A 19,389-nucleotide genomic window follows, 5' to 3' on the forward strand; every position below is an offset into this window, starting at 1 on the left:
CACAACCAGTGTGAGCCTTTACATCTAAAATTAGGCAAGCTATCAATCAGGGCTTGATTTATTATTTTATTAATTTTCTAGAGTTAAAAAATGATCGAGAAAGTGTGAATGATGTAGGTTAAATTTAAAAATGTGTTAGGTCTTATATGAAAGGATTCAAAGGATTCAGGGTGGGCAGAATTAGAAGAATATTATACATAGTAACAGCTGTGAAGGACTCAGCTATTCTCAACATTGCAATAATCCAAGAAAATTTTGAAGGACTTATGATGAAAAAATACTATTTGCCTCCAGAGAAAGAACTGATAGAGTCTGAATACTTGTTTTAAGTCTACTTGTTCACTTTATTTTTCTTGGTTTTTTTTCTTTTGTAAAATGGCTAACATGGAAATGTTTTGCATGACTATACACATATAGTGTATATATCAAGTTGCTTCTTAAATTGGGGAGAAGGGAGGGAATGATGGAGAGAAATTAGAACTAAAAAATTTTAAAGACAAATATTTAAAATGTTTTTATACATAACTGAGAAGAAAATTAATTTTTTTAAAAATAAAAAGTAAAAGCATGTTGTGATTTTTCCTTCTAGAGAGTCAGTCTCAACTGTTTACCAGGGCACTCCTGAAATTAGGGATATAATAAACCAATGGTTTCCAACATTTTGATTATATGATAGCTTGCATTTATATAAATAGCACGTTAAGGTTTGGAAAGTGCTTTAGATATGGCAACTCTTTAGATAAGAACATCTTCTAAATATAAAAAATTGAAGATCTTCCTCCTCACATGATAGTAGCACTATTAAAATCTATTGTCTGAAAAATACATATGATAGCTTATACCACACAAAAGCAATGTGGAGTACAAACTTACCACTCCCAGACTCTATTCTCATTGACTCATGTTCCTTCATCTCCTCTTATATCCTACATGTTTTTCATAGATCACCTAACAATCTAATTTATAGGTAAACAATTTAACTAGATTAGTAAAAGCGTGATTAAAGCAAAAAGTATCAGATACATGTTTCATAGGTTGAAACATCCCAGTCATTTTGCAGCATTAATCACCTTCTAAAGTTTGATTCCATTTTTTACTCCCTTTGGTCTGCCAAACTGCGAGAGAGATGTAATATGAAAGGTGCATCTTATAATAACTCTCTACTTTCTGGTAAATGAGAAATAGTTAATTGACAGAAGATTTCCACAGTGAGACTAAGGAGTCTCAATCACAAATATTTTTGGTGTTACTCTTGGGCGGATTAGGCAGTAGGATCCCTGATTCCATGGTCTTATGGATCTTAAATCCCAAGCATTCTTTTATCTGTTTATCCCTGAATTCCCAGTCCTGAAAATGGGCACTAAGCAAGTACCCTAAAGGTTGTGGGTTATTGCCTATAATTTTGAGGACAAGTGATATAGACATTAGAGCAATGACACACTGAGGATGTCCCCCAAGGCTCTGTCCAGGGCAGTATTTTTCTTTTCTATCTACATTCATTTACTTGGTGACTTCATCAGCATATATGAATTCAATTATTATTTCTATGCAAATGCCCCCCAGATTTGTCTTTCCGGTTCTAACCTCTCCTAAAACTATAGTCTTAAAACATCACCAATTGCCTGTTTGACATTTCAAATAATCTATCCCACAGGCAATTCAAATTCAACATACCCCAAACAAAACTTATTACTTTCTCCCCTCCCCCAATACCCCTCTTCATAATTTTCCTGTTTCTGATGAAGGCACCACTGTCCTTCCAGTATAAAAGGGAATTCTTTGTTCTCTTTGTCCATTCTGAATTTATACTTGTGAAAGGGAATCATTTATTCCCTTTGTCTATTTTGAGTTAACCTTTGGTTAAGATAACTTAAGTACCCCTACTTAGTACCTCACCAGATAATGAAGACAGGCTTAATTCTCCTTTGTCTACTTTTGAATTGAATCAACAAAAGCTTGAACATCCTATTTAGCACTAGGTGGAGGAACTTTCCACCTTTCACCTCAATCAGCCAGGAATCTGTGAACCCTTTTGATGAGTATTCACCTCTCTAAAAGGTGAGAAGTGGTTCTCACAATCACTGCCCCCTGGGCAATGCTGGGCAATTTGGAAGCTGTAATTGGCTCTTGTGAAAAGGAGAAGGGACAGGAAGCCACTATAAAAGGCCCTGAATTTCTGGGGCTCTGGAAGTTGACTCCAAAGGAAGTCAGCTTCAAGAAGGAAGTTAGCTTCAAGAAGAAGGTCTGCTCAAAAAGAAAGTGGGCCTCAGGAATCACCTTCAGCTTGAATCATCATCTTGACCTGCCTCTTGCAGGGAACTTGGGTGAGTGGAGAGCTGGCTTTCCCTTCTGGAGAGAGTTAAATTCTGGTTGAAGATAAATAAGTCCTGGCAGAGTAGAGCAGGAGAGCAATATTTAGTTAGATAAGAAAATGTCTTCTCTACCCCTTTGTATTTCTCTGCTTTCACTCTCTACTTCTTTTGTAAATAGAAGCTATTAAAGTCATTTCAACTTTGAAGCAATAATACTTTGAATCAGCGATTACCATATTATTTATAAATTTCAGGTATTTTAGTGAAACCATTAAAACTTAATTCTTATACCAGTCACCCAAATTCATAATCTCATTGCCATCCTTGGCTCTTCATACTCATTTACCTCAGGTATCCAATCAGTTGCCATGTCTAGTCATTTGTTATCTTCCTGAACACAGCTAGTTGGGTGGTCCCTATAACCCAGGCTATTTCAGTAGCCTTTTAACTGGTCAAATCTCTCCCTACTCCAATCTCTCCTTCACACAACTCCAAAATGATTTTCCTAAAGTGTAAGTCTGATCTTTGCTCCCTTATTCAATAAACTCCAATTGTTCTCTACTACTTTTTTTTAAACCCTTACCTTCCACCTTAGAACCAATACTCTGTCTGTATTGGTTCTAAGGCAGAAGAGTGGTAAGGGCTAGGCAACAGGGGGTTAAGTGACTTGCCCAGGGTCTCACAGCTAGGAAGTGTCTGATATCATATTTGAACCCAGGACTTCCTTTCTCTGGGCCTGACTCTCAATCCACTGAACCACCTAGTTGCCCCCTTGAGGCTAGACTTTTAATAAATATCAGCTCCTCTTTTTAGCATTGAAAGCATTTCATCTTGACCCCTTTCCTACCTTTCCAGTTTCCTTACACATTACTTCTCTCCAAGCACTCAACAATTCAGTCTACTTGCTGTTCCTCCATCTCTTATCTACTTGCCTTTGAATTGACCATCCCTCATCCTTAGAAAATCCTCCATCTTCACCTCTGTCTTAGTGATACACAGAACAAGTACCACTTCCTGCAGACCTTTCTTAGTCTCTGCCGATACCAAAGGCTCCCTCTCTAAAGTTACATTTTATGTACTTTGTCTCCTCTGTTATATATGTATAAGGTTTTTGTTTTCCTCTACTGTTAGGATATAAGTTCCTTAAGGGCAAGACCTATTTCACTTTTATCTTCTTATCACTAGCATTTATTGATTGATTAGTTTCTTCTCCATCTCCTTCAACTCCTGAGTACTGTTTCTAAATTTCTTGTCAGATTTTCAATCAAATCGGTCCAGGCAACACTGACAATAAAGCCATCTTATTTGTTGTAGTTCCTGTAGAATTAGTTTCCATGAGATACATTCCCAACAGTAACAAAAGCTACTAGGAATTCAGCAACACTTTCAGATATGTTTATATTTTATTACCTATAATAGCATCTAAAATTTTAAATATAAAAAATGCTTATCATATTTAAGTATAGTAAATATATACATGAAACATTTACTTAATTATAGTGACTTGCTTCTGTTAATTATCTACAATTTATCCTGTATTTAGTTGCATGTTGCCTTCCACATTGGACTGTCAGCTCTTTGAGGGCAGGAACTGTTCTTTGTCTTTGTATCCCCCAGCATTTAGCACATTGCCTGGCACATAGTAGATGCTTATTAAATGTTTATTTACTGATTGAGAAGATATCTTTGTTTATGTATTATGTTGAGTCACTTAATGACTCAACTTTCATAGGCTAGATATCTAGTAAAGTTATGGAAAAGTTACAGTTTCAGCTTTGGATCTCTTTTTATATCCCATTTGTTTCTGTGTTTAGATTTTTAACTTAACAAATGCTATGGATTCACAGAACCTTTATAATAACTGTATCCCTCAGGAGTCTTTGGCCACAGCTGAGGAAACAGTCTGAACTAGTAGGCTTTGTCTAGGCAGGAAACTAGAAGAGATACTTTCCCTGGCCTTGGTATATGCAGTGTACCTACCCACCCTCCTAGCTCATTACCTCATTCAATTCCTGGTCCTTGGGCTGCCACCCTTCAAGGTCCTGTGGCTGTGATACTCTTCATTTAGGTCCTCTGGGGCAAACTGCCTCTACCATGTATCCTTTCCTAAAGACACACACTATGTAGGATCCCTAATACCAATGTGGTATCAGCAAGGGGATCAATATTAAAAATGGCCTCCACTTCTCCAATCCCTATAGTAAACCCAGCCCTAGTGTTCCTCAGTCCTTTGATACACTTCCTCTAATTTTCCACTCTGACCTCTGGAATTCTTTTCTATTATTATCAAACTTGCCTTTATCCTAGGTCCTCCCATCTTCCCATTGCTCTCAAAAATCTAAGACATTCAAAAGACATTTAAAAAAATTGAAGATATAAAAAAACTGAAGACATCACATTTCTTGGCCGCTTTCCCAATATTGACTGTTCCTTTTTTCATATCCCATTATAGATAGTACCAAGAGGAGGAGTTGGTATTTTTTCTTGTTTTCTGATGCCCCTTTTAGACTCGTAATCTCTAACCATAACTCAGCAGCCACTTCTCTGCCAGAATTCATTTCACACTGTCCAAATCCTTGTTGCTGTCATCTATAAAGGTTTAAGTCCTCTGCCTTCTTCCCCAGTGAGTTCAGTACCTGTCTCATACACTTTTTTCCCTCCATCTTTCTAACATCCTGGCCTCCCAGTTCCTTGTCCTCCCCGTTTCCTGTGTCCTGTCTCTAGACTACCTTAATTACACAAAGAAGTAGTCATACTTCAGACACCTCCTCCTTTCAACTAAATTTGATTTTGCCTCAGGTGCAGGGATTCCTAGTTATGGCTCCATTGGGAACTCCTGGATCAGATAAAATCATCATCCAGCATATGGAGGATTCTGGGACCATCATACTCATACATGTCCTTAAATGCTGGTAATGTGTGGAATATTCTTTATTCAGCAGAATAAACTGCTTCAACTGCTGGCAGTTTAGAGAAGTCTGCAGAATATTAGGACTGTCTGTCGCCTCCAAAGCAATGTGACTGTCTCTGTTCCTTGGCCAATAGAAAAGCAAGGCAAGGTAATGTCTGCATGAGTCAGAGTTTATTTAATGCTTGCAACCCGACAGTTTTTTTTCCCCTGACTGATGAAAATATTTTGCAAACAGAACCTGGTCCTGTTTTTCTCCAGTCGGCTCTGTACTCCTCACTGCCAAATGTAGAGGGAGAGGTTGGCAGAGTCTGTGCTAAACTAGTAGAGGAGAGGAGATATAATCTCTGCGTCTCCTTGTAACACAAAACATTTATTTTTCAGCTAGTGAACACAATGTTGTAAGGAGTCCAGGATTTCTGGGAGCAGGGGGAGGCTTGGTTTTCTCCTGTAATGTATGGCTTGGTTTTGTTGAGTTTTCTAGCTTTTCCTCTAAGATTTTTGCATTTCCCGTCACAAAGCCTTTTCTGGGAGGCAAATAAACCACCCAGACCTAGAAAGGTTAGGAAAACTGCCCAAGCAGCAGGGTGAGATGAGCCAATACTGGAGAAAACAACAAGACTTGCTGTGATGGGAAAGGCAAGGTTTGGTGACTCACTTCTCCTTTATCCCACTCACTTACCCCAGCAATTTGAATATAGGATTAAGAGTCTATATATAAGACTCTTCAATTCTGTTCACATCTTAGGTACCATCACCAAATCAGAGTTCAACAAAGGGACCATGTGCAAAGAGAGAGCATAGCTTGCAGGATCAATTGATGGGCCTTGCTCCAGGAGCTGATAGTCAGTCACTAGAGATATTGTCTATAGATTGGAATCTCACACAGCAGTCTGTAAACATCTCCTAGTACGGTTTTAATTCTCCTACAGAAATGATACAGATTTTTCAGTCTGATACCAAAGAAAAAGATTTTAAGGAGTGGCAGTTTACACAAGGCACCACATGCCCAGAAAGCCTAGGCAGCATAGTTTAGAAGATAGAACATTTTCAGGAAGTCAGAGACTTAGGACTTAGTTTCCAAAATTGATTGTCAGCATCCCCACCAACATGAATATTCTAGGATTCTATAGCTTTGTGATCTTTGTGTTGGTCAGCCATTTTCAAGGCTATCAGTTTCCTACATCTGAGAGTATGATTTAGGAGGCTATGATATTCTTTGATGTTGTAGATAACTATTGGGCAAGGTGGCCTCTACAGTCCCTTTCAAATTTAGGATATGGATTCCTATTCCTGATAGTACTTCCTGGGGGTCCTAACCCTGGAAACTTACCTTCCACTGATTTAGGAAAAGATCTTCTATCTCCTCTGAATCTTTTGAGTCTAATAACCATTTCTGATTTTGCCTTTGATATCCTACTCATTGCAGAGGCTCTCAACACCAGTCAGAATCCGATAAACTCAGTTTGTACTTATGGTAATTGAGGACAGAAGAGACCTGCCCTAGTAAACTGTCCCCCAGAGAAAATGAGCTTTCAACTCAAAACCATCATAGTCGTGGACTCTAAGACTCCCAGGGACACTTATTTTCTCCTGGGAAAAGATATCATTCCCTTTCCTGGCTCAGATCATGGCTCAGACTCTCTCCGTAAGTTCCAAAGTTGATAACAATCACAGGCTCCCCCATCCCAACATGTTTGTGCCAATATTGTATGTCCCAGTTCTGATCATTGGGTCTCAGCAGTCACAAGAACCACACTGGATTGACAGTTCTTCTAAACTCAACCCACACAGTTTGGAACCTGCTTCTCAGAGAAAAGAGAAGGGAGGGAGAAAGGGGAGAGGACCTGCAGGGGGTGCGGGTCCCTGCCTCTCATAGTGCAGGAGACAAAAGACAGCACAGTGCCGGAGTGATTATTTCCCCTGCTCTATCACCCAAGCTCAATGGGGCATTCTGGATCCCTGCCCTCCAATGCTCTGGACCTTATTAAAGGACCTCAGCTGTTGCCGAAAGCCCTTACCTCACCCAAGAGGGCTTCATTTGCATAATAATGCCCTCTTTGGGGGGAATTACTGCTTAATTAAAGAACAGCAATCACTTTAATTAGCATGTCTCCTTGCTCTCTGGTACTTTGCATGGATTCAAATGAGCTCCTCATTAGATATTGGCACTTGGACAAAACCAGTCCTTTGGCTAGGATGGGAGGGAATCTCAGTGAAGGCAGCTTGGGCCAGGACCTTAAGCAAACACAGACTGCCAGGGAGGCCAGGTCCTGACAAACTGACAACCAAAGCTTTGTAGTGAGAGTAGCAGGTGGGGCAACAGACAGGGGCCCCAGATCAGCTTTCCTGTGGACCTTAGACCCAACACTGAAGGGTAGGCCCAGGAATGAGGCCCTGGAGTGTTAAGTCCCAGTTCCCAGTCAGCTTCCTTTCTGCCTCAGTTCATATGAGCTGTTCAAGAATGCAAAAATCTCCCTTTTCAGCTATTTTTGCCCTGTATGTTATAGCTGATATCCAGGGCCATATCTGTCTCCAACCTTGCTATCCATTAGTCCTGGAAATACTTGTTCACTCCTGTCATTCTCTTTCAAATCCAGTCTGCCCCAGACTTGGAGAAGAATTTAGCCTCTGGCTAATAAACTGAGAGGGATGCGGATATCTAAAGAACATTAGTCTTGACTCAGAAAAAGTCTCTTTCTTCCATAAACAGAACCATTAACTTCCTATAGCTTCTTGGGTTATCAATACTCCCCAAACCCAGCAGCCTCCAAAAATTCTCTTGGGACTTGTATATGATATAAAGTTCCTTGGCAGGAGTTACATAGTTCCTGACTACCACTGATTCCCATCACTACCTCATTCTTTCCAGAAAAGGTGAAGATTCTTTTACAAGGCACTCTCAGTTTCTGAGTTGTCCTTTAGGGAAGGGCCACTCAGACTATCCCACAATTACAGTTCTAGGGTTCCCCATTAGATGGAGAACTCACTCCCTTTAGGAAGCCTTCCCCACACCATGAATACAAATTAAACACAAGCACATACCAATGTTTACTTCTAAGGAGGGATAAAATCACAGAATCTTAGAACTGGAACAGGTCTCAGAAGCCACTGACCTGACCAAAATTCCCTCTCCAACATCTCAGAGCAGTCATCTCCATTTTGTTCTAAGACTTCAAGTGAGGGGAAAGCAAAGTTGTTCTGATAAATGTTTAACAACCAGCTCTCTGAGGAGAGAAAAATGTATGACTTGATATATTTTCAAGATTAATCTGCATTATTAACATGTCCTCTATCATTTTCTTATATATCTATATATATAGATCATATAGCTATAAAATCAACAAAGCAATAAATTAAGATATAATTTGTAGTATTTGCCAATTTCTGAGATGTGAATGCTCACACTAGAAATCTAATGATTGGACCATGGGTACAAGATGGCTCCCACATATGTTGGAGGGGTTGGAAAGAAGCGATGTTTTTGAGGCTAAGATTAGGGAGGAAAAATATGGGTTAGAAAAAATAAAGGCTCAGGTAAGATGATCTCTAAGGTCTTTTTCAGCTCCCCAAACCCATGAATAATGAGATGTATGTTTTACTTAGTTTTGTGTATATTCAATTATCTTATCTGAATCATATTTTACATCTCTTGTGGATATATTTTAAATCTCTATAAGTGGTTTACTTACCAGTGAAATTGCCAAGCATCATCGAAAATAACTTCTTAAATGTCTTTTCTTCCTTCCACTTCAGTATTCTGCCCTCAACTCCTTCCAATCTCATGGGATTCTAGATTTAGATCAGAAGATCTAACTCCCATATTGTATTAATGAAAATAAGATTTAGAGAATTTAAATAATGTAACCAAGAGACAAAAAATAAAAAAGCACTTATTAAGCACCTACTATGTAACAGGCACTATGTTAAGTGTTTTACAGATATTTCATTTGATCCACACAACAACCCTGGGAAATAGGTACCATTATTATCCCCATTTTACACTCAGAGAAACACAGGCAGACAGAGGTTAAGTGACTGAAGATAGATTTGAACTCAGATCTTCCCAACTCCAGGCTTGGTTTTCTAACCACTTGTACCACCTAGCTGCCAACATTACAGAGATTGTTATATAGAAGAACTTGAGTTCCAACCCACATCTTCAGACTTCAAATCCAGCACAATTTCTACTACACCATATCTACCTGACTTACCTTGCATGCAGGACCAATTTACCCACACGTCTATATAACCTTCATTGAATCCCCTTTTGTCTTCTCCATAAAAGGGAAATAAAATCTATTTATGACCTCTGTGATACTGGACATGTCACTTATTCCCTCTCAGTTTCCTCATTTGTAACATGAATCAGTTGATCTCTAAGGTCCCTACAAACTCTAAATTCACGATTCTATGAATTTTTTCAAAACTCCAGTAGAATTTGCCAGTTTTCAAAGTGGAAAACTTCAGAATCCCATAAAGGGAGAGACCTATGGAGCATATTTAGCTCGACTCACCCCCAGTCCTTCAAGTAGGATACATTCTTCTCAGTCCAAAGCCATATTTATTTCATGGTTTTGCAATCCTCCTCTCCTATTTTCTGTGCCGAAGGAATGATATTCCACTGATATCTACACAAGGTGAAGAGAAAGCAAGGGAGACCACCCTACCCCCACCCCGTCAAACTAAAAGAAAAGCATGAACAAGAGTCACAGAATTGGCAGACAACTGATAGGTTGCAGTCTGCTTCATTATAGGGAATATTCAAATAGGTGAGTCTATGGATCCATTTGAGTATTTGAAGGTAAGGAAAGATGGGTGGCAAAAGGTTCCAGTTCCTTCCATTTCTGTCTCTTCCTCTCCCAAGTTCAGACCTCCCAAGGGAGTCTTTAAGTTTCCTTGCCTTTAGGATTATTCCCTTTTAGTGTGGTGTACTTATTTTCCTTATCTCTTGGGAAATGTCAAAAAAGCACTGGAAGGTTAAATTTTAAGTCCCAGCTCTGTCACTATCTTTCTGACTTTGGGCAAAAGATTTCACCTTAGTTTCTTTCTGTAAAAATGGAAGAGGTTAGATTTGATGATCTCAAAGTTTCTGCCAGCTGTAAAATCCTATGAATGGCAGTTGCTTTGGGGAGGTGTTAGTTCTGAGGGAAAGGAAGAAAAGAAAAGAACTCCCTCTGTCCCCACTCTCCAAATTATCCTGTGGAGTGAGTAGCAACAAATCAGAGGTAAATCTACATCCTGGCAAGGAGTGGAGGCTGAAACCAGATGAAGCCACAGAGGTTCAAAGGGAGAGTGACACCCAAACAACAGAACAGCTCCTAATCCCCCAGAGAAAGATGCAAATGGAGAAATTGGGCCCAGGAGGGAGACTGGCTTGCTTTGTTTAACCAGGATTGAATAAACAGCCCTATTGAGAGGCTGGAACTATGAGACACAGACCCTGAGGTACAGTTGCCAAGTTGAAGGCAGCTTGGGGCAGACCAAAGCTGCCAGTTTTTACCTCTTTAGTTCTGAGCTTGGCTGTAATGAGGTGAAAGGATGGGACTTTTAACTGGTTAGGTCAAAAAGGTTTCCTTATTAACCAAACAATGCCAGGGAGGGATCCATTCAACCATTAGCTTGGGGCTTCTGAACTGCATGAAAAAAAAACAAAATGGAGCCAGCCACTGGTGCTCCCTGCCTTTTTGGCTCTCATTCCTGACTAGTTTCTGATTCAGATAAGGCATTAAAGGGTCATCAGAAATGGAAAATTAATATCTTCATAGAAGAGCCAACTTCTTCTAATGTCATCAATCACAACTGAAATAGACTACCAAGAGAAGATGATCAAGAAAGGATTGGAAATGACAAACAAGTGAACATAAGTCAGTGAGGACAGGTGATACAAGTCAGAGACTGGGAGAGTGTAAACTAGAGGGGCACCGTCTGCATTGGGCTGGCCTGAGAAGAGATGTGGCCTGGGTGATGAATATTTCCCTTTTCTTCCATTGTAGCATATCAAGTCCAGAAGCATTTATGAGGTGCCCACAATGTGCCAAGCACTGTATCAATGCACAAGGATGCCACACTATGCTGGATATAGCTGGGAAATTCACTAATGAGCACTGTAATGATGCCTAAGCATCTGCCCTGGCACATTTCTGGGCCACTCACAGAGAGACACAAAAGTAGAATGGTTTTTCATTGTGTAGGGGAGGAACGGCTGTTCTGCTAGAACATGCCTGCCTTCTCGTATCCGGCCCAGATGTGTTGACTCACATGCACTGTGCAAAAAAGGAGACTTTTCTTAGTTACCATGCAGCTGCCATGTTGGCTGAGGGAATCCTTCCATGGAAGCTGGGGTTGACCACCTGCTGGATGAGTTGGTTTCTTCCCCAAGAGGGATCTCTCCACAGTGCTCCAGATTTCCCAGTCTTCTCACCTTCCTCCAAGTCTCTTTTTCCACAGGTAGTTTTAATCTTCCCTTTACCCTCCCCCTCCAAATCCATAGAACATGAAGTGTCCTTTTCCCTTTTTCATTCATGTTAGGGCATTTTTCATTCTTTTCTATCATAATCCCCTCTACTCCCCATAGGCAACTCTGCTTTTATTATTTAGCCAATATTACATAATTACAGAAGTGGGAGAGCCAGCAAGAATACCACCACACACTTTTTTTTTTAATTCAAAGGGGAATCTTGAGACTTAAAGAGAGGGGCAGTGACCCATCTAAGTTAACACAGTCAGAGGCAAAGCTGAGGTTGTCAGTGTGGTATTCTTTATGGTACTGTCACTTTGGATGTTGGTCAAAGATAGGATAGCTGCCTTGTTCCAGCTCATAATTCTGTTCTCTTCAGCTCTCATCAGGATCAGCATACATTTATCTTCTTATCATAAGTTAGTTGCAACGATCATTCAGCATTCATTCAACAAGCACATTGCTAAGCCCTGGAGGATATACAAAGATAAAAAGAAGAGGTCTCTGACTTGAAGTTGCTGACAACAGCTCTGAACCACTCTGCATTCACTCATACTTCTCTTTTGATTTTCAACCCCCCCCACTTCCTCCCCTCCCCCCCATCCTGCCCCCAGTGACTGCTAGAATTGCTCACATCTGTGCAAAGAAGTACATACCAAGCTTGCCCCTTAGGGTAACCTACCTGCCTGAATTATTTTAAGCTAATACTCTAGCCTTTGTCTTGGCAAATGCCTCTTTTTGATTTATTCTCCCAGGGTCACCAACAATCTCTTTCCAGAGCCCTTCCCCCCTTCTGCTACCTCTCATCAACTCCTGATGGTCTTAGCTCCATTCACTAAGCCATCATGTCTCCAAAGAGCTTTTTGGATCACCTGAAATGTTTTTATCCTTTGGAGTTTCTGGCATTCCAAGATTTACAACCATATAGTATCTCTGTGATAGCTAACATTTATATAATGTTTACTATGTGCCAGGCACTTGGCTAAACACTTTACAAATGTTTTCCAATTTAAGAACATTGGGGTTGAAAAGCTAGGTTTTGTACCAGAAACAGGTTGTGAACATTGAAACTATTGTGCATTTTCCCAGATGTATTCCGGTGTGCATGCATCCTCCTATTTCTGACAATTCTGACTATTTCCTGTTTCAAACAAACTCATACTTCTCAAAACAATCCTATTAGGTAATGCAAGTGTCATTATCTTCATTTTGTAAATAAGGAAAAAGAGATGAAGAGTTTGTCTAGTCACTGAACTGACTAGAAAAAGTCATAGCTGAGATACGAACACAAGATTCAAGTTTGGTCCTCTTTCCCTCACCAGCTCTATGCTAGGTGGTGAGTGTGAAAGGCCCCCCGCCACAGGCTCTGGATCAGAGACTTTTAGATTTTCCATCAGTGTGAGATAGGCAATCTGGTCCGCTGAGCACTGACTGACTGACACATGGAAACCAAGATAAATTCTGCCTAAACCTCTTCATCCTGGTATTCCCCACTTTGGTCAGGTAGAGAAACAGTCCAGGCCCACAGGCTCCCATATAACAAACCATTATAGTTATTTGCCTTCTTGAGGCAACTGTTCCAAAGGCCAAATTGTGCTCCCTCTCTTCCTCTGAGACCCCAGGAGCAGGATGAGAGAAAGGGGCATTTGGGAAGGGGGCCTGGTTTGCATTTCAGATAGAAACCCTAATTGATTCAGACCTGAACCTCTTCACTTATTACCAGGAGAGCCACTGAATTCCTTTCATGTTTCAGGAGATGGAGGCCTCTCCCTTTCCATAAGAACATTGAATTTAACCCATTCCTGACTTACACTGGTATTTTTTGTGTGAAGAGAAGGAAGGGCAGTAGCTCAGGTATCTAAGATATAGTAATTCTCCTTTCCAGGCCCAGGGAGAAGATGAGCAGGTGGATTGCTCCACATTACACTGTGTTCCCCAATTTTAATTCATGCTCAACTATTGGATTTTTTTCTTTCTGCTTCCTGATAACTAGGCATGATTTGGATATAAAGAGATTCAAAACTAGAAGCCTACAGTTGGAAATACAAGGTTTTACTTGGTCCTGCAAAGTATTAATGACTATGAGGCTTTTTGTGAAAATGGCCAACCAACTTAAAATGGAGCCAGGATGGGGAGAGGGGATAGTCATCAGTGTAACCTCTGGTCAATTTAATGAATCCTCCAATCAATTTGATGAAATTGCAGTGAATGGATCTTTATCAAAGGGTACCTACCCCTGGGGGAAAACAAAAAACACTTGATTGGTGTCCAATGGGTCAGACTGTCTCCAGGAAAACTGGGAACTGAAAGCCAGAATTGGTAGGGACTGACTGGTCAAAATAACCACCTTTCACTCTAGTCTATAAAAGTCAACACAGTGAAAGGCTTTTGCCTCCTTTTTGGACCCACATTTCCTATCCCTTGGATTTCTAGATTAGGGTAGAGCTTTGAGGGTTGATGAGTGGGAGGGGAGATTTCTCCCTTCTAGCCACTCTCCACCCCTTCCTGAGAAAAGGAAATAGTGACTTGAAGGAGAAGTTCATGGCAAACAGTCTATATTTGTCCAAATAAGGCTGAGAGGGCAGTTATTGGAGCATTGGTTCCTGATTGTCTTCTGGGATATGAAGACTAAAATGAAAGGGGGAAAAATTGCCCTTGAGCTAAGCTTTAAAGAGATTCTGAGAGACAGAGGTAGGGAAGAAAGACATTCTAGGCATAGGCAAAGGCAAGGAGACAGGAGATGGAAGGTTATATTCCAGGAACAGTAAGGATACCAGTTTGTCCAGAATGTAAATGAAGGGAAGTAATGAGCAGCAAGCCTGGAAGGATAAGCTAAAGCCAAATTGTAAGAAGCCTTAAATGCCAAACATAGAGTTTGTATTTTACCCTATAGACACAAGATAGCCATAGGGGAGTGACATAGAGCTATGCTTTAGGAATATTAATTTGGCAACTGGTGAGGCAGCTGAGGAGAGATTGGAAAGGGGAGAAGACCTAAAGTTAAGTCAGTTGCAATGATGAAGCCAAGAGGTGATACTGGCTCTATGAGTAGAGAGGAAGGTCTTGTGAGATACTTGTATTAAAAACATTTCTAACAGCTCTTTTTTTGTGGTGGCAAAGAACTGGAAACTGAAGGGATGTCCATCAATTGGGAATGGCTGAACAAGGTGTGTTATATGATTATAATGAAATATTATTGTGCCATAAAAATTACAAACAAGAACACAAAAAGTCTTATATGAAGTGAGCAGAACCAGGAGAATATTGTATATAGTTACAACAACAAAGTATGATGATCAACTGTGAATGACAACTATTAAAAAAAAACAAAACTCTTACCTTCTGCCTTGGAATCCAGGGTTCCAAAGCAGAAGAGCAATAAGGGCTAGGAAATTAGGGTTAAGTGAGTTGCCCAGGGTCACATAACTAGGAAAGGTCTGAGGTCAGATTTGAACCCAGGATCTCTGGTCTCCAGGCCTGGTACTCTATCCACTGAACCACCCAGCTGCCCCATGACTTAACTTTTAGCAGTAATGTATCTGGGACAACTCCAAGGGACTCATGACAAAAAAGGCTATCTACCACCATAGAAGAAATTGACAGTCTGAGTGCAGATTGAAGCATACCATTCTTCACTTTATTTCCTCCATCAAATTTTCTCTAGTGTAAGCCATATGTGTCTTCTTTCATAATGGAACATGGAAATATTTCTTGTATGATAAAACATGTACAACACTATATCGTGTTACCTGCTGTCTTGGGGAGAGTGAAGGGGTGGGAGAGAGGGAGAGAATATAGATCACAAAATGTCAGAAAGAGATTATTTTAAATGGTATCAACATGTAATCTGGGAAAAAACATTTAAAAAAAATTCTTGTGGGAGCAGAATCCTTGTCAACTGAGGCATGGGGAGGGGAGGGGGGTGATGAGAGAAAATAAGAGAGGGAAAAGTCAAGGATGGATATTCCTTAGAGTGAATGAGTTCAGATCCTTTCCTGAGGGCAGCTTTGGATGTTGATGTAGCTGGGAATGAAGAATGTGAGGACTGGGTGACCTCAGGTAAGCAAAGGATAAAGTCCTATGGAGAACTTTGAACAAGGAGTCTGGGAAAGGCAAACTTGCACAGCTTTCCAATTCTTTTTGAAGGCAGGATGTGGTTGGGGGAAGGGAGTAAAGAGAGAGCAGCTGTTGCTGCCAAAATCCTGGAAAACCTAGAAGGGACTCTAGACTTGGAAGGGATTTTTTGGCCCCAGCTAGGTTCCCCTCCCCCTTGCTCTGACCTTTGTATCTCTGTCCTCAGTATTCTCCTCATATTCCCAGTTCATCTCATGTCCCTCTCGTGGGTGTAAGGAAAACTTGCCTCTCTATGGGACCATGGGTCAGTAAGATCTTGAATGCATAAATTGAGTGGGCAAAAAAAGAATTTTTTTTTTAAACCCTTACCTTCTGTCTTACAGTCAGTACCATGTATTGGCTCCAAGGCAAAAAAGTGGTAAGGGCTAGGCAATGGGGGTCAAGTGACTTGCCCAGGGTCACACAGCTGGGAAGTGTGTGAGGTCACATTTGAACCTAGGACCTCCAGTCTCTAGGCCTGGCTCTCAATCCACTGAGCTACCCAGCTGCCCCCCCCCAATTTTTTAAATTAAATACTTACTATATGCCAGGCACTGTGCTAAACCCTGGGGATACAAATACAAACAAGTATATTCTAATGAAGCCAAACAACACCTAGAATTTAGGGTGTGCTGGTAGTAAATGTTTAATAACTCTCTCTAAGAAAAAAATGTAAGCACCACATACTTTTCAATTTCATCTAAATTACTGGTACTTTCTTAAGTCTAGACAATCAACAAAACAATAAATCAAGCCTCGATTTGTAGTGATTTCCCAGGTATGAATGATTCCACTGAAAATTTAACAATTGGCCCTGACTGGTTTGAACTGGACTCCAGCACGCTCATCATCTTATAGGAGAGTGGTAGCAGGTGAGTGCTGTTTTGGTTAGGGCAGGCTGAAGGAATGGTGATTAGAGTCACTGAACAATTGATTGACATGCTCTTTGGAGGAGTGGTATTGTTGATTTAATTAACATTCTTCTAGCTAGAGCTGGAAGGTGGAAGGTGGAGAGAAAGGGTGGGGAGAAGAGAGGCACCTCAGCATGACTGGAAAGTGGGGTGGTGGATCTGGGTCTAGAAAAGCTAAGGTGAGAGTTCACCAACCAGGAACCCAAGGTTTTATCTCTGGAAGCTTGAATCCCATTTAAAGGTAGAGGCTGAAGCACAGACAACATGGCTTGGAGATGGCCAGGAAGTAGCCATGATTTTGACCCCAAAGCTTAGAATTCTAACCTCTTCTCAGAGAAGTGACCAGCAATGTGACTTTCCCAATCCTCCATCCCCAAAGAGATTCTAGTTGTCAAAAGTATGACAGAATCAACTTAGGGTCTGGCTTTCCAAATGGCCTAGAACTGGACCCAACTTTGCTCTCTGAGAAAAGCAAGGCCATGAGAAGTATGGTATCAGCAGCATCTCTACTACATGACCAGCCTAGTGGGAGAGGGGCAATATGATCAGAGGAGGGCTTCAGCTCTACTATATCCTGGCACATAGTAAGTGGTATGGAAATGTTAGTTGGGGCAGGAGTTCATGGGCACTCTTAGTTGGCTCTTCTTGGCTCTCTTGTGCCTGCCTTGATGACAAAAGGATTCAGCAAGGACATGCCTGACAGAATGGGCATATTTTTGGCAAGAGCATGTGCCTGTTGTTTTTTACCAATAGAATGTAAGCTCATTGGAGGCATGAAATGTTTCACATTTGTCTATGTTTTCCTAAAGCCTAACAGTTCCTGGCACAATTTTTCTTTTTAACAGGATCTAAGAAAGAGAGTCAATACTCAACAGGAATACTATTTGTAGCCCCAGGCTTAGAATATTGCTTTGAACATACTAAGCACTTAAACATGTTTATTTATCCATGTGTTAATAACTGTATTATTTATTTGTTTAAATCTAAAGGAACAGGAAGAGGTGGAGAGAATGAGTAATCACCCCTTGGATAATTAGGTGGAAAGTGAAGAACAGGCCTTAAATTCTTCTAATTGATAGAACCTGGCAACTGGAAATGGATACTTGGTAGGGATGAAGGAAGCCAGAGACCTTGGAATGCAGTGGATATTCAGATTTTTAGCCTAGGAGACATACTGTACAAGTTCAAAAATGATTCATTCTACTAGGGAGAGAGATGTTTTGAGAGGTCCCTTTGGAGTGACAGTGCAGTGACTTGGGGATAGCCTAAGAGGCTGAAGCGATCTTTGAGAGAGAGGTCATTCAAGTTTTAGATTCCCTCTTCCCACCTCTTCCTATTTCTCTTCCTCTAGAAATTTGGAGGGAGGAGAGCAAAGAGATGTTATAGAGGAGGTGCCACAACCACAGAGCACTAGGGGAAGAGCGCGAGTGTGTGTGTGTGTGTGTGTTGAGTGTAGGGTAAGGGGGGGTGGGATGACAGAAGGGTAGATGTCACTGAGGCCAAGAAGCCCCCTTGGCCACAGCGGGGGCAGTCCTGGGGCCAGGCAGTCCAGGACTGCAGTGTTCTCCCAGGGAGGAGTGAGGGGGTAGGGGGGTGGGATATCAAAGTTGGAAGCGAGGGGGCATGTCAGCCTGGCTTTGTGAGCCTGGCTCCCATCAATGCATGAAAGCCTTGCTGTACAAACTGCATTCGACTCGCTTCCAACCTTCATTCCCAATTGGTCACGGCCTGGCCCCCAGCTGCATTCCTAGGCTAGAGGAGGGAGAGGGGACTGGCCTCTTTGTTCTTCCCAAATCAGGGCCCAGAACCATGACAGGCTGATCATATTACCCAGCCGAGGTCAGCCTGGAAGAAATGACCCCCCTATCTGTGCTCCTCCCACCCCTTTTTCTTCCCCTCATCCCCACTCTACACCTCCTAGGGACAGAGCCATTCACCCCCTCTGATCCTTCTACCTGCTTCATCACCACTAAGAAAGCCCTAGTGGGGCCTAGGTGGAGCACAGTCTTCTTGCTTGGAGTCATAGCTTCTCATGCTCTAATCACATCCAGGAGCCCCACTGATTAATTAATTAAGAAGCAGACTCCATTTGCACCAAATACCACAGGGCAAACACCTTGATTCATGGTCCCTCATCTTTAAGGTTGGTCTAGTTTTAGACAACCTTTTTCAAAAATTAAATTACATTTTTTGTTTAATTAGCAGATGGGTATTTTCTCTGCTTCCCACTCCCCCATCTCTCCCTCACTGAGAAAGAAAAGCAAAACCTTTGAAACAAATATTCATGGTCAAACAAGACAAATCCAATGTTGGCCATGTCCAAAAATGTATTGTGCCATCTTTTAGAGAACAGGGAAGCTGTGGGCCTGAGCTGTTCATGGAACCTCCAGAAGCCAACCTGGGCTTACCCTAGAGGGCACTCCAGCCTCTGAATTAGCTTTAGAGTTAGTTCACCCTTCAAAGGCACCGGGCCTAGGGTCACCCCTTGGACAGGAGTCTTCCAGGCCTATGAGTAAAGTCAGTTCTCTTATCTTCATCAGTAGAGCAATCTAGAAACTGTCTTCTTTCTCTCTTCTAGGAACTTCAGATTCAACCTAAGAAATGCCTTCTTGGTTAGACACTGCCCTGTACTGCTTCTTATTGAAGAATTTGTGTTCCTCTTATTCTCAACAAGTGTTACCTATT

This window comes from Monodelphis domestica, chromosome 4 (genome assembly GCF_027887165.1).
Source record: "Monodelphis domestica isolate mMonDom1 chromosome 4, mMonDom1.pri, whole genome shotgun sequence".
Taxonomy (NCBI): Eukaryota; Metazoa; Chordata; class Mammalia; order Didelphimorphia; family Didelphidae; genus Monodelphis; species Monodelphis domestica.